Genomic DNA, 14,694 nt, shown 5'->3' on the forward strand with positions numbered 1-14,694 from the left:
ACTTGTGGGAATCAGAAAAGTTGTTGTCTATAGGCACTTTCAGGGAGACCAAAACTCATTGTAAAGGCAGAGGTTAATTGCCCTTACAGCTAAAGATGTACCTTCCTGAATGTGCCGTGGCAGGCTCTGAAGTGCCGATTCCAACCCTTCTCAGGCAAGGATAATCGGCAGAGCACTGCGCTCTGCTGATCAATCTGAATGTACAGCTGCTGCAAGTGGCTGGTTAGGGGCGGGCTGATGATGCTGTCAGCCCGCGACCCATCTCCCTCCAAGGCAGGGGCGGCAGGGACTATTGGGGCAGTGGAAGCTGACAGCGCAGGCCAGTGGGGACCGGATGAAGCTGTCAGAGGGAGCCGGTGGGGCAGCAGGAGCCATCAAGGCAGTGGGGACCATCAGGGCAATGGGAGCTGTCAACAGGTGCCATTGGGGCAATGGAGACTGTCAAGGCAATGGGAACCATCAGGGGGCAACTGGTGCAGGCTGAGGCAGCCACACTGAGCCGCTTCAGCCTTCGGGACCGCTCTCTGTGGCTCAAAATGCAGCAGAACAATGGCCACCTTCCCTAGCCATAACCCCCCATGCAGCTGCAACTGTTCCAACTGCCAGGGTATTATGGGTAGGGAAGACAGTCATTGCTCGCCTCTGGATATGAATGTGATACTGGAGCAGCCTTTTAGTGCTGCTGTCCGAAAGGTAAGTTCTTAGTTTTCCATCTGCTCCTGTAGCCAGCCTCAAGGTGGAGGCCTGACATGAAATGGCCTTATGACTTGTTCAAACAAATTTGTACTAAAGTTGAGTTTTACAAAGTTTATCAAGCAATATTAAACATTGTTAACATTATTATCAGTTACTATACTTTATTACAAGCCATTAAAACATCGTTAGAAGAACAATAGAAATGGTTGGAGCCTCTCCAATCCATCCATTTCGTGGAACAAAAGAACTAAACTAACATATGTTATTGTTATTGAAAATACCATTGTCTTGAAGAATTTCTATTGCTGCTGGTCCAGTTCGTCATCTGGGATTTATCCAAAATTGGAGCTTATTGATCAATTAATTTTCAATTTGTTTGGTTAAATTTATTTTTGAAAGCCAATTAAAAGGCTTATGTATATGAAATTGGAGCTTGAGAAAGAACAAAGGACATTTAAGCTACATGCACTGGAGATAGGGTGAGAAAAAAGTAGGTGAAAGGTGGAAGAAGCAGAAATGCAAAGGCAGTTTTTGAGTTGAGAGGATGAAAGCAGGGTGAGTTAAAGCTAGGAACACATAAAGCTGAGGAAGCTGAAAAACAAAGAGAGTTTGAAAGAAGAAATAGGAGAGGTGACCAATCTCCTGGTTCTCCTGAGTTTTACGTCTAGCAGAAAGAAGAAATAGGAGAGGTGACCAATCTCCTGGTTCTCCTGAGTTTTACGTCTAGCAGGGAAGTGAAGTTAGTTCCTCCATTTAATGAGGCTGATATTGATACATATTTCCAGCTTTTTGAGAAAGTTGCTGAGAGTGGCTAAGAAACCATTAGTTCCCTCATGTTACAGAGTATAATTAAAGGGTAGACTCAGCACGTTTACTTTGCCCTTACAATTCAACAAGTTACTAATTATGATACTATAAATGAAGTTGTGCTTTAAGCTTATGAATTGGTTCCGGAAGCTTCTAGACAAAAATTCAAGAATTTGAGAAAATCAGTGAATTTGTATATGACAAAATAAATACATCAAAAGAAATAAATGGTGTTTCCATGGATTGTCACCTTGACATGGTGGAGAAGTTTGTGTGGTCCTGTGATCTGGAAAGTGATGTCATCTGGAGCTATGCTCCTAGTAGGGTCACCCATGGTGGTGAGGTCTCTTACAGAGTACAATCCAACCAAGTCCTCAAAGGTGGAACAGACGAATGAAGTTCCTCTGAACTCAACGGCTGTGAAGGTGGGCAAAGGTTGCAACAAATCCATCAGATCCAATTGTTGTGGTTTTCATGCCATTGGAATTAGTTGATTGATTTGTGAAGTATTGGGTGCTTCTTGGGGCGCAACATCAAGTACGTTAAACAAATACAGGCCCAGGTACCTTCGCTCTGTGATCAATGGAATGAAGGTCACCATCCTCGACTATGAGGGACAGCCATGATAACAGATTAGAGGAGTTGATGTTAGTTAAGGAAATTAAAAGGTCTGTATGTAATAACATAAAAGCATATTTAGATGAAAAGGGAGTGGAGAATTGGCAGGAATCTGCTAAATTAACAGATGAGTATGCTTTAACTCAACGTTAGACCTTTTCAAATGGGTAGTGTGGACTATCCAAATAAGTTAAAAATATAAATGGGGAAATAGTGCTAGAGGTATAGAAGGGGGAAGCAAGAAAAGGAAAAACCTTCAAGTCCACTTTTGTAAGAAATCTGATCACATAATAGTAAATTGTCTTGTGCTGAAGAAAAATAAAGAAAATGAGGCAGAACAAGATGCCTGTATTTAAAGAGATGAAACACATTGAAATAAAAAAAAAGGTCTGGTCTTGCTGGTAAAATTAGGAAGGATTTAAACATTTTCTGTCAGAGGGTAAGGTTTCACTAAAGGAAGGGTCACCACCAGTGACAGTAAAAATCTTTCAAGATACTGGGGCCACCCAGTCACTCATGTAAGACGGTGTTTTGGAGTTTAGCAATAAGACTGTGATAGGTGGCGTGAATTTGATTTGAGGTTTGGGGCTTGATGCAGAGTAGATACCTCTGCACCAGATATTGTTGAAATCAGAACTAGTTAATGGACCTGTTTTGATAGGGATTAGATCAAGTTCAGCAGTGGATGGGATTTTGTTGTTATTAGGAAACAATCTTGCAGAGGTTAAGGTTGTCCCTGTGGTCAATTGATAGATAAGCCAGTTATTGATGAGATAAAGACAGATTCTGATATATACGCAACTTGTGCATTAACGTGGGCTATGGCAAAAAAACTTGCCAGTGAAGATAGTGCTGTGCAAAATGATTTTTAAGGGACAATGACAGTGCACATCAGGTTGTAGCAACCTGCCAAAAGATTTGTTATCTCAAAAGGAGATTATAGAGAGGCAGAACAGAAATCCCGATCTTACTGAAGTGAGAGATAAGGCTCTCTCTGCTGATGAAACAAAGAAAGTGCCAGTTGGATATTATTTCAAGGAAGGTGTGTTGATGAGGAAGTGGAGATCACCTGATATCACTGCCAATTAAGAATGGGCAGTTGTTTACCAGGTTGTAATTTTTTAACCTTGGCTCATAGCACACCCTTAGGTGGTTACCTTGATGTAAAGAAAACTATCTATAAAATTAGAAACAATTTTATTGGCCTCGTCTAAGAAAAGACATTGGGACATTTTGTCAAGCCTGTCACACTTGTCAGGTTGTGGGGAAACCTAATCAGAGTCCCACAGTGGCTCCTTTAAAACCTATTCCTGCTTTTTCTAAAGCTATTGTGCATTGTATTGGCCTGTTACCCAAGACAAAAGCTGGGAATCAGTATTTGTAAACTATCATGTGTACAGCCACCAGATTTCCAGAAACAATCCCACTTAGAAATATTAAAGCTAAAACTGTGTCAAGAACTCTAATAAATGTTTTCACTTTATTCGGTTTGTCTAGAGATTAAATCAGACTAGGGAAGTAATATCATGTCAGGGCTGTTTCAGCAGATAGTTCATAAATTGTGAGCTAACCAAATCATGTCATCTGCATATTATCCAGCATTTCAAGGGGCTTTGGAGAGGTTCCATTTGACCCTAAAAATCATGATGAGGCCCTATTGTTGTGAGAATGAGAAGGATTGTGATAAGGATGTCCATTTGCTCTTGTTTGCAGTAGGAGAGTCTGCACAATTATTAGGTTTTAGTCCTTTTGAGTTGGTATTTGGACATCAAGTTAGAGGACCTATAATGTTGTTGAAGGAACAATAGGTTAATAATGATGTGCAATTGAATTTGTCAGATTATGTTTCAGTTTAAAGATCATTTGCAGAAATTCTGTAAAATAGAATTTGAAAACAGCTGAAGATCAAATGAAAGTCTGGTATGATTAAAAAAAGTGTGAGAGAATTTTTAAACCAGGGGATAAAATGTTAATTTTGTTCCCAAAAATTTCAAATTCTCTTAGGGCAAAATTTCCAGGACCGTATGAGATAGAGTCCAAGGTAAATGAAGTCAACTATATAGTTAAAACACCTGATCAGAGAGTAAAACACAGTTGCCATATCAACATGTTCAAACATTATTTTGAGAACTTGCATGTTAGCAAGAAGCAGGGGTATTAGCTATTGATAAATCTGAGGAGTTTATGGATCATGAGACAATACAAGCTGATCCTTGTGAGGGTCACTTCAAAGAAAACATTGTTCCAGGTTGTCTGTCTAATTCAAGTATTTTGCAGAATTTGGATGATAAATTGGCTCATCTGCAGCCCTAGGAAATGGACCCAAATTAAACAGATAACATTAAAATGTAGGAACTTCAATACCATATCATGATCTTGATGTTGGAGATGCAAAACCTATCAAATGGCATCCATATGGAATGAATGTTGAAAAGTGTAAGCTGGTTGATCAAGAGATTGAGTACATTTCAGAATGACATCATTAGACATTCTATATCAGATTGGAGTTCATCTTGAGTCCTGGTGCCTAAATCAGATGGGAGAGTTAGATTTTGCTCTGATTATAGAAAAGTTAATGCAGTAACAAAGACAGATGCTTATCCTATCCCTATGGTGGATGATTGTGTAGACAAGGTTGGAAGGGCCAACTTTCATACAAAGGTGGATTTATTAAAAAGTTACTTGAGTGCTCACTTAACAGAGAGAGGTAGGGAAATGTCTGCATTTGCAACCCTGTCAGGTTTTTAGGAATACACGAATTTTCTACCATTTGAAATGAAGAATGCCTCAGGAATATTTCAAAGCATGCTTATATTGATGATTTGGTTACTGGGAATGACACCTGGAATCATATGTTTGCAAAAGAGAAGTTGTTCAACAAACTTTCAGAAGCAAACCTTGCTGTTAATTTAACTAAAAGTGAATTTGGTCACACTACAGTGTCTTATCTTGGTTATGCTATTGCTAAGGAAAATTGGCACCTGCACAGGCTGATTGCTGATGATTTCTGAGTTTCCCATACCCATGGGTAAGAAAGCTGTTAGGAGTTTAGGAATGATAGGATATTACAAAGTTCTGTAAACAATTTTGCTGATATCGGCATTTCTTTCACTAAACTTCTGAAAAGGGGTGACAAGTTTATTTGGACATACCTCTACCAGTCCTCTACTGGCATCACCTACGGCTCCTAGAACACTTCCACCAGCGTTGTCTCCGCTCCATCCCCAACATTCATTGGAACGACTTCATCACCAACATCGAAGTACTCGAGATGGCAGAGGCCGACAGCATCGAATCCACGCTGCTGAAGATCCAACTGTGCTGGGTAGGTCACGTCTCCAGAATGGAGGACTATTGCCTTCCCAAGATCGTGTTATATGGCGAGCTCTCCACTGGCCACCGAGACAGAGGTGCACCAAAGAAGAGGTTCAAGGACTGCCTAAAGAAAGCTCTTGGTGCCTGCCACATTGACCACCGCCAGTGGGCTGATCTCGCCTCAAACCATGCATCTTGGCGCCTCACAGTTCGGCGGGCAGCAACCTCCTTTGAAGAAGACCGCAGAGCCCGCCTCACTGACAAAAGACAAAGGAGGAAAAACCCAACACCCAACCCCAACCAACCAATTTTCCCTTGCAACCGCTGCAACCGTGTCTGCCTGTCCCGCATCGGACTTGTCAGCCACAAACGAGCCTGCAGCTGACATGGACATTTACCCCCTCCGTAAATCTTCGTCCGCGAAGCCAAGCCAATGGAAGGAACATCTGTTAGGAAACATTTTACAAACTGAAAGCCATTTTATTTCACAAGCCTGACTTTGAAAAGTCATTTTCTTTAGCAGTTGATGCTAGTAATGAAGCTGCAGTAGCAGTGTTATTACAAAAGAATGACTGTGATGACATTGAACTTCCAGTGGTTTACTTATCTAAGAAATTCAAACAACATCAAAAAGATTATTTCCCCTGGTATGGGGTTTGCCTTGGGACCAATTGTTGTTTACACTGATCAAATTCCTTTAGTGATTTTGAGTAAAATGAAACCTAAAAATAGATGAAATTGGAGTTTAATTTTCCAAGAATATTATTTAATGATAACCCATATTAAAGGCAAAGATAATGTAAGTGCTGATTGCCTTTCACAATATTGAATTTGCAATGTTGCTAAAAATGTTATATTTGATTATGTTGTATAACCTTAGAATGTAATATCTACAAGACAAATTATAGATTGAAGTTCAAAATTTTCTTAAAAGTTCAAACTTATTCTTCATTGGAAGGAAGTTTTACAGAATTATGTTAATAGTAATATTTAGGTTAAAATATGTATTTTAATAGTAAAAGGACTTTGTGGGTTTGGAAACAGGGGGAAAACACACACACACACAGAACATTACATCATTTTAAAGCAGATGCAGAGGCTCCAACAAGTGGGAAATGAAGAAACTTATTGTTGAGTTGACAGCTGGAAACAGTCATAAAAATCTTATTGTTCTCTATTGTTATATAGGTGCTCAGGAGAAGCACCTGTATAAACAGAAGACAATTTCCTTGTTGACTCATCTTTCTGAAGAAAATGCAATTTAAGAGCCAGCAGTGATGTGATATAGACACTCCAAGAAGGCATCTTTAATATTGTGAATCAGTTTTCATCTGAAGTCAGAAGTTGTAGTAACCTTCTGTGAGAAAAATGCTGTTGTGTTCTCCCTTTGACAGAGAAGAAATACAGAAACAGGGGCTCAAAGAAAATGGCCACTTCAACAGTCTTTGTTAAGTGAGGACAGTTTTACCCTGTCCATTTATAATTGTCCATTCATTTAACCCTTGCCAACCACTGCTGAATCCATTTCACTACCTCTTTATTTAAACCTAATGCCTCCACCTTTTTTCCTAACCTCCTGTGGAGAACTTTGTCAAAAGCTTTACTAAAGACCAAATAGACAATATCCACAGCTTTCCCTTCATCAATCTTTTTTGTAACCCCCTCAAAGAACTCAATCAGGTTTGTCAAGCATGATCTACCCCTGACAAAACCATTCTGATTACTCCCTATCAATCCCTGTACCTCCAAAAATTTGTAAATAGCATCCCTCAGAACACTTTCCATCAACTTGCCCACCACAGATGTCAGACTTACAGGCCTATAATTCCCAGGTTTGCATTTGGACCCTTTCTTAAACAGAGGAACCACATGCGCCACCCTCCAATCCTTTGGCACCACCCCCGTGGCCAGTGACATCCTAAATATCTCTGTTAATGGCCCCACTAACTGTCCACTGGCCTCCCTGAGTGTCCTAGGGAATATTTTGTCTGGTCTGGGAGATTTATCCACCTTTATCTTTTTTAACACAGCCATCACTACCTCCTCGGTTATCCTTATATGCTTCATGACCTCCCCACTATTTTTCTTTACTTCAACTGGTTCAACATTTTTTTCCCTAGTGAATACCGAGGCAAAGAAATCATTCAAAATTTCCCCCATTTCCTCAGACCTCACTCAGCCTACCCTCGCTATCTACAAGGGGTCCAATTTTATCTCTCACTAATCTTTTACTTTTAATTTACTTATAGAAACCTTTTGGATTTATTTTTACTCTGTCAGCCAAAGCCTCTTCATGCCTTTTTTTGGCCTTTCTAATTTCTTTCTTAAGATTCCTTCTACACTCCTTGTAGTCCTCCTTCAACTTCTCAGCTCCCTGCTCTTTATACCTCTTGTACACCTCCCTTTTACTCCTAACCAAATTTCCAATATTCCTCGAAAACCAAGCCTCCCTATGACTTCCAGCCTTTCCTTTGATCCACACTGAACTACTCTGTACCCTCAAAATTTCTTTTTTGAATATCCTCCATTTTTCATTAACATCCTTACCTGAACATATCCTGTCCCACTCAATACTCCCCAAATCCCTTCTTATTCCTTCGAAATTTGCTTTTTTCCAATCCAGAACCTCAACTTTAGGCCTCTCCTTGCTCTTCCCTAAAACTACCCTAAAACTAACAGAATTATGATCACTAGACCCAATTGGTTCTCCAACATTAATGTCCGCTACCTGACCTAGCTCGTTCCCTAACAGGAGATCCAGTATTACACCATCCCGAGTCGGTTCTTCTACTAACTGATTTAGAAAACAATCCTGAGCACATTTAACGAACTCCAGCCCATCCAGCCCTCTAATCTAACCGTATGGGTATCCCAATCAATATGTGGGAAGTTAAAATCTCCCATGATCACTACCTTATGATTTTCACACATATACGTTATCTCCCTACAAATTTGTTCCTCTAATTTTCTAGGCCCATTTGATGGTCTGTAATACACCCCTATTAGCACCCTCTTGCCTCCTCCACCCCTCAATTCCACCCAAACAGCTTCACTGGTCGATCCCTCCATACCATCCTGCCACCTCACGGCAGTAATGTCCTCCTTAACAAACAATAAATCCTATATACTAAGTTCTCTAATAATACCAATAACAGGCCATGTCACGTGCATTTCACAAATTAATATAAATGTACATTTTAAAAAAACCTATCCATTTTTGTTTATTTAACAGTATTTCCTAAAAATAATTCTGGGTAGAAACTAAGTAAACTACATTAGACAATCCCTTGGTTAAAACAAACGGTAAATTTTGTCTAATGTAATATGATCTATAGGAACCATAATTAAACCCATATTAACAAATTAATCTAATAAAAAGAGAAGAAACAAAAAAACCTAAAATTAAATCTAATTAATCTCCTCCCTCTGAACAAGGTTTCCTTGCAAAAAAGGACGTAAAATATGGATCAAATAGCGACCTTCAGAAACTAAATAGAGATCACTGGAGCATCCAAACTTCATGAATTTGCCGATCATGATAACATTCTATGAATGGGTCCCAGATCTTTTCAAATTGAAACTTTCTATCTTTAATATTGCATCTAATTTTCTCCAAGTTTAAATAGGACATTACATCATGTAACCAGTGTGCATGAAGAGGTGAAGAGTCATCTTTCCATTTCAATAAAATTGCTCGTATGGCTATCAAAATGATAAAAGTTAAAACTTTCTCCTGGGATGCGGACAAAAGTATATCAGGTTCATAAGAAAAACCAAGCAAGGCAACTAAAGGGCATGGTTCTGTTTTGATTTTTAAAATCATTTAAGTTTGGAAAATGTTTTCCAAAATTCTTCTTAAATTGGGGCACTCCCAAGACATATGAATCAACAAAGCTTCAAAAATGTTACACTTCTCACATCATAGATAAACATCTGCATAAAAATGAGATAATTTGAGTTTTGACATATGTATTCTATGTACCACCTTAAATTGTAATAAACAAAGATAGCGCAAAATGAAGAATCATTAATCAAGCTAAGAGTACCAATCTTCATCTGAAAATACCTTTTCTTTAAAGGTAATCCAATGCAATAAATATCATTAACCAGCTTGGCAAATTTTGACACCGATTCCAAGAACTGCTGGTCTTCCCTTGAAAGTTCTTGGTCATCCCTGAGGCACTCAGGAGAGTCAATCTTGAACTGCTGCTCCCATAGCTCATCAAGTTTAATAAACAATATTTTACTGACACTCGTCGTCATCTTGTCTTGAACCTCATTTCTTCCTCCTAATTGCCCATTAATCATCTAACATAGCATGGTTTTGACAGCATAAGGTCTATCTCCCATACTCCTTATCGTATCTAGTGGTTCCAGAGCTTTTAGTAGATCTGAACCAATCAGCAACACTATCTTAGAGTTGACTTCGTGTAAACATTTTTCAAAAGTGCGCATGGTTCAATGTTGTTTTGATGTGGGATGTTTCCTTTATGCACAGGCAAAGTTTTCTGAGTGTATTCGCCTGGAAGTTCATAAAAATCATTACTATCCAGTTGAACAATCTCTAGTTAATTTCAATGTGTTTAACTTGACCTAATAGTTCTCAATAGAATTTTTGACCTTCTTCCTTGAAGATTAAGCTTCATCATTAGCACCTCAGTGCAAAATGACACAGTGCTTCCTGGGTCAAGAAATGCTGTTGCATTTCCTTTCTTGCCTTTGATTTGCACAGATACTAATAAAAGTTTGCAGATGTTCTCACTGGCCCCAGTAAGATCATTTGTCTGCACCGAGGTTTCAGCACTGTTTTCATCTGCTTTTTTTTCCTGTTTGTTCCTTTTCCATATTTTTTCTTTTCCTGGAAGATATGTAGCATTTTGGGATGCTATGACTACATACATCACAGCTGAGTCGCTTTTTGCTGATGTGTCCTTTACACAACCAGCTAAAAGACATTCCATTTTCCTGCAAAAAAGCCATTTTCTCACTTTGTGTCTTCTTTTCCAACTGTGGACACTTTTCCAAACTATGCTTATTGTTTCAGGGAAAAAAAAAATTCTTCATAGCAGGCAAACTTTCTTTTTCCTTAATTTCTTTATCTGCAACAGCCAAGGAGGAGGCAAATGTACTTTATTTCCCCAAAAGATTTTGGTTAAGGGTATGATTTGGATCTCTCAACTTCTTTGCTTATTGAGTGCCTTTGATATTTCCATACACTGAATCTGTGACAACATCCACTTGCTTTTCAATGAGCTCCACCAAATCCATAAAAGTAGCCATTTTATCGCATCTTTTATGGTATTCAACAACTGAACTTCTTCATAATTCTCTCATCCAGTGGGATAATTTATTTTAAATGATTAGCATATTTAGATGGCCGATCTCCACCATGATATTGCATCATCCTCTTTGAAAGAGCGCTTTAGATAATTTGAGTGCCAGTTACCCCTGAGTCTTCGAGTACCCTCGCCCTGGCCTGATTAACAATAATCCAGTTGCAGATGATCCTTTTTCTTTTTAGCTGCACCTCCTCCCTCCTTGTCTGCTCCTATCTTCTTATATGCTCCTCCAAGGCCAATTTATTTTGAAGCATTTCTTTTTCCACCTTTAGAGCTGCTGCGTCAGCCTGAATCTTTAAACTTGTAGATGCAGTATTTGAAACTCTGGAGCCTGATCTAGAACTCCTTTTGCTTCTCCTGCTTTCTCTATCAACTGGTAGTATATCATCCTCTACTTCAGATGTTGCCTTAACATCTGACTTTGTCTCCACTCTGAATTGCCCATCCTCCATACAACCATCTTGTGGCACATCTTCAAACAATTCCAAATGGCTGCTCTTAAATTCTATTGCTATTTTTTGCAGTAGTTCTGTGGGATTTGTATTTCCAGTAGCTGTAACCTTCTCTTTTTATTGCCTCTTTAAGTCTTGCTTGGAGTAGTTTTGGCTCCACTAGAATCTAATCCCTGACATTGTAATTCTTCTTTAAGTTCCTCGACCTCAACACGTAGCTCCTCAGGGGCAGCTGCCATTATTCATCCAATCGACCGTCATATTCATACATCAAACTTGCACAATAACTCCAAAACAGTTCTCAAAGGACAAGCAGAAGTTTCTCAAACTCTATTCTAACTTGGAATAAACACATAAAAGGTATCCTTAAGTAAGGCTTACCGCTTCTTCAATGGCCTTCATGATGTTGCTGATGATCGTGCCTCCTTCAGTTCAAAATGCTCTGAACAGAGCCCATTTGATTCAGTCCAAATTCAATTTCCAACTTTTCTACTGAATAATTGTAGCGACTACTTCCCTTTATAGTTGCTTGGAGAATCAGAAAAGTTGTTGTTGTCTATGACTTGTTCAAACAAATTCATACTAAAGTTGAGTTGAGTTTCCCAAAATTTATTAAACGATATTACACATTGTTAATGTTATTATCAGTTGCTATATGTTGTTACAAGCCATTAAAACATTGTTAGATGGTCAACAGAAATAGTAGGAACCTCTCCGCAGAACAAGAGAACTAAACCTACGTTACCTTTCTAACATGGCTCAAATATGTTGCTAAGAGACAGCAAAAAAAAATGCAAAAAATGCTAAACAGCAGCCAGAAAGCCACAACAGAACTGCTTGCAAACTTGCAATCCATTTTAATCATTAAAACAGAGCAACTTATGCCAGTGTTTGCCTAAGAAAATTACTGTTGTTAGGCACCAATATTTTTCAAAACCCAACTTACCTTAAAAAAATGCCAACTTTTATTCATCAATGTATAAATAAATCATATTGATTAAGAATGTGAAGGTAGTTGGATCAAGTTTACTCCAGTGAATCAGTCTTGATTCAAGCTGAATGTATCATAATTACACACTTGTCATCACTCTGATACTAAATGCAATCTAACCCTTTAATATTTAATAGCTAAAACATTTTATCAGCAACTTGCTAAAACATGGGACTTAATCAATATTGCTTCACCTGTAACGGTACACTTGGAGGGAGTGGGCAGAAACAGCGCTAACAGCTCCTGTCTTGTGACAGCTAGACCCAACAGCCTCCTGGAAACTGGCAACTAGCCACGACAGCCATGAAGCATAATGACTCAGCAGCACCCGTAGGTCTACTGAGAAGCCCTGGCCTACTCAACATAGCTTCATCATGAGGTAATTTGCACTTCAGATGTCATGTTGACAGGTCACATGTTGTGTGTCTCTATTAAACCTGATAACATTGTAATAAATGCTTTTCGCTGGCTGACAACTTCAGGTATGGTCTCATTATTTCAACATGATGGCGTATGAGAACAAACATCATCTGCCACACACCCTTAATATCAATAATAGAATGTTTATGAAACCACCGTTTATAAATGAAATTATTGACAGCCAAAGAGAGCCAAATGAATTTTTTCAATAAATAAACAAAAAAATTTCAGATGGTGTAAAGGGAATGTTGCCCTGGGGACAATCTATCAGATACTTTCCTTTTGCATCTGCCCCAACCTCTCCACAAAACTTTTCTTTCTTTACCAATTCTAAGTTTTCAACCTGAAAGATCAACTCTATTCTTCTCCACATCAGCTGCCTGATTTAATGGGTGTTTCCAGCATCTTCTGTTTTTAATCACAGTATCAATAAAACCAGAAAGAAAAATCTAGACGAAAACCCCAGTTTATTTTTAAAAGAAGATTTTGCAAAAGGAGCAATGACCCAATGGCATTGAGGTGCATAGGACGGATGCAGGAACAAAGGTGGAAGTGTGGGTAAGAAACCGGCTAGAAAAGTCTGAAAGCCACAATTATGAAAAAAGGCAATACTGATTTTGATTCAGTGATCCTCCATATGGTTAAAATCAGAATTCCCTGCAGAGGTGGCTAGAAGATTACAATACACCATACTGTGTGATAGGAGTTCTATACCCTCTTGATGTGGGAATCAACAAGTTGCTTTAGGATTGAACAAAGAAAGTGGTTTGGCTGTCTAGAAATGAACCCATGTACATATCTAAAGGCAACCATCTTAACTCAGGTGATACACCTGCTTAAATAATTGAAGCATTGATCTTATATGAAACACTGAGCTTTAGAAAGGTATGAATTTTCTATAAAATGAATGGTGCAGAGCACGACAGACTTGAGGCCAGACTTACTAATAAACAGATGATGAAAGGGAATTATTATGATCACCTTATTGTAAAAAGTCTGTTGCATTTGACAAAGATGGTAAGTTTTTTTTGTTCTATTTTAAGCAAGGCATTCTTTTAAGTGACATTTTTTCAAAATGATGGTAAGTAAGATTTTGCACTTTGTGCTATTTTTACATTTAGCCATTATGGTAATGGTGTACCTATTTTCATGGTAGTTTATTTACAACTTAAAGTAATGAAATTGTAAAATATACAGTGCGTCATTAAATGGCACAAATATGGTTTTAAGATAATAATTGATCTTTTTCTCTGATGCGTTTTAATTATTGGAGGAATAGCTAAATGCATTTTGATTTATGTTTTCTTGAAATTTAATTGGAGGTGGTGGTAGGGCGTTAAGGAAACAGTGTCACTACAAATCAATTACATTCAGTTTTATATCATTCTAGCCTATTTACTGAAGGCAAGCCTAATATAAAAACAAATTGGAATAACAGTGATGAAAAAAAATTAGGCCAAGTATTCTGCACATATAAAAATTGCCTATGCAATTGAAAATATTGTTAAGTACTCAAAATATTCAATTGAAGGTCATTATTTTGACATACCAATTACACCCAGTTAAGGACTCAATGCTGATCTTTCCAGTCTCAAATCCTGATCCCTAATAAAAAAGTACAAATTTTAACAACGCATAACAAATGTCCTGAAATTACAGGTGACCTCCACATTATGCAAGGGGTAGGGAGAGATGTTGGTGATTGTTTTCCTAGAAAATTATATCATGAATTTCAAAACCCAAAGCCCCATCATTTGCGCGTGTATCAAAAAAGACCTGAATTAAAAATAAAACAAATTCAGAAAATGATCATTATTCCTTTTTTCAATTTTTCGGTAGTGATCTGTGAATTCAAGAAGGATGAATTCCCACAATGCAAATGTGGAGGTCACCTGTAAGCACCTCAGCAATTTGTAGCAAAAATCAAGTTTAATTACAGACATGATTTATCTAGAGCTACTGTTTTCAAATTGGGCCTCTTCTATACATGGCAGAAAGATGGAAGTTTCTTTTGCTTCCACCAAGTCCCAGAAGCAAATGGATTTGTTAAATCACT

The sequence above is a fragment of the Narcine bancroftii genome, chromosome 3, assembly GCF_036971445.1.
Source record: "Narcine bancroftii isolate sNarBan1 chromosome 3, sNarBan1.hap1, whole genome shotgun sequence".
Taxonomy (NCBI): domain Eukaryota; kingdom Metazoa; phylum Chordata; class Chondrichthyes; order Torpediniformes; family Narcinidae; genus Narcine; species Narcine bancroftii.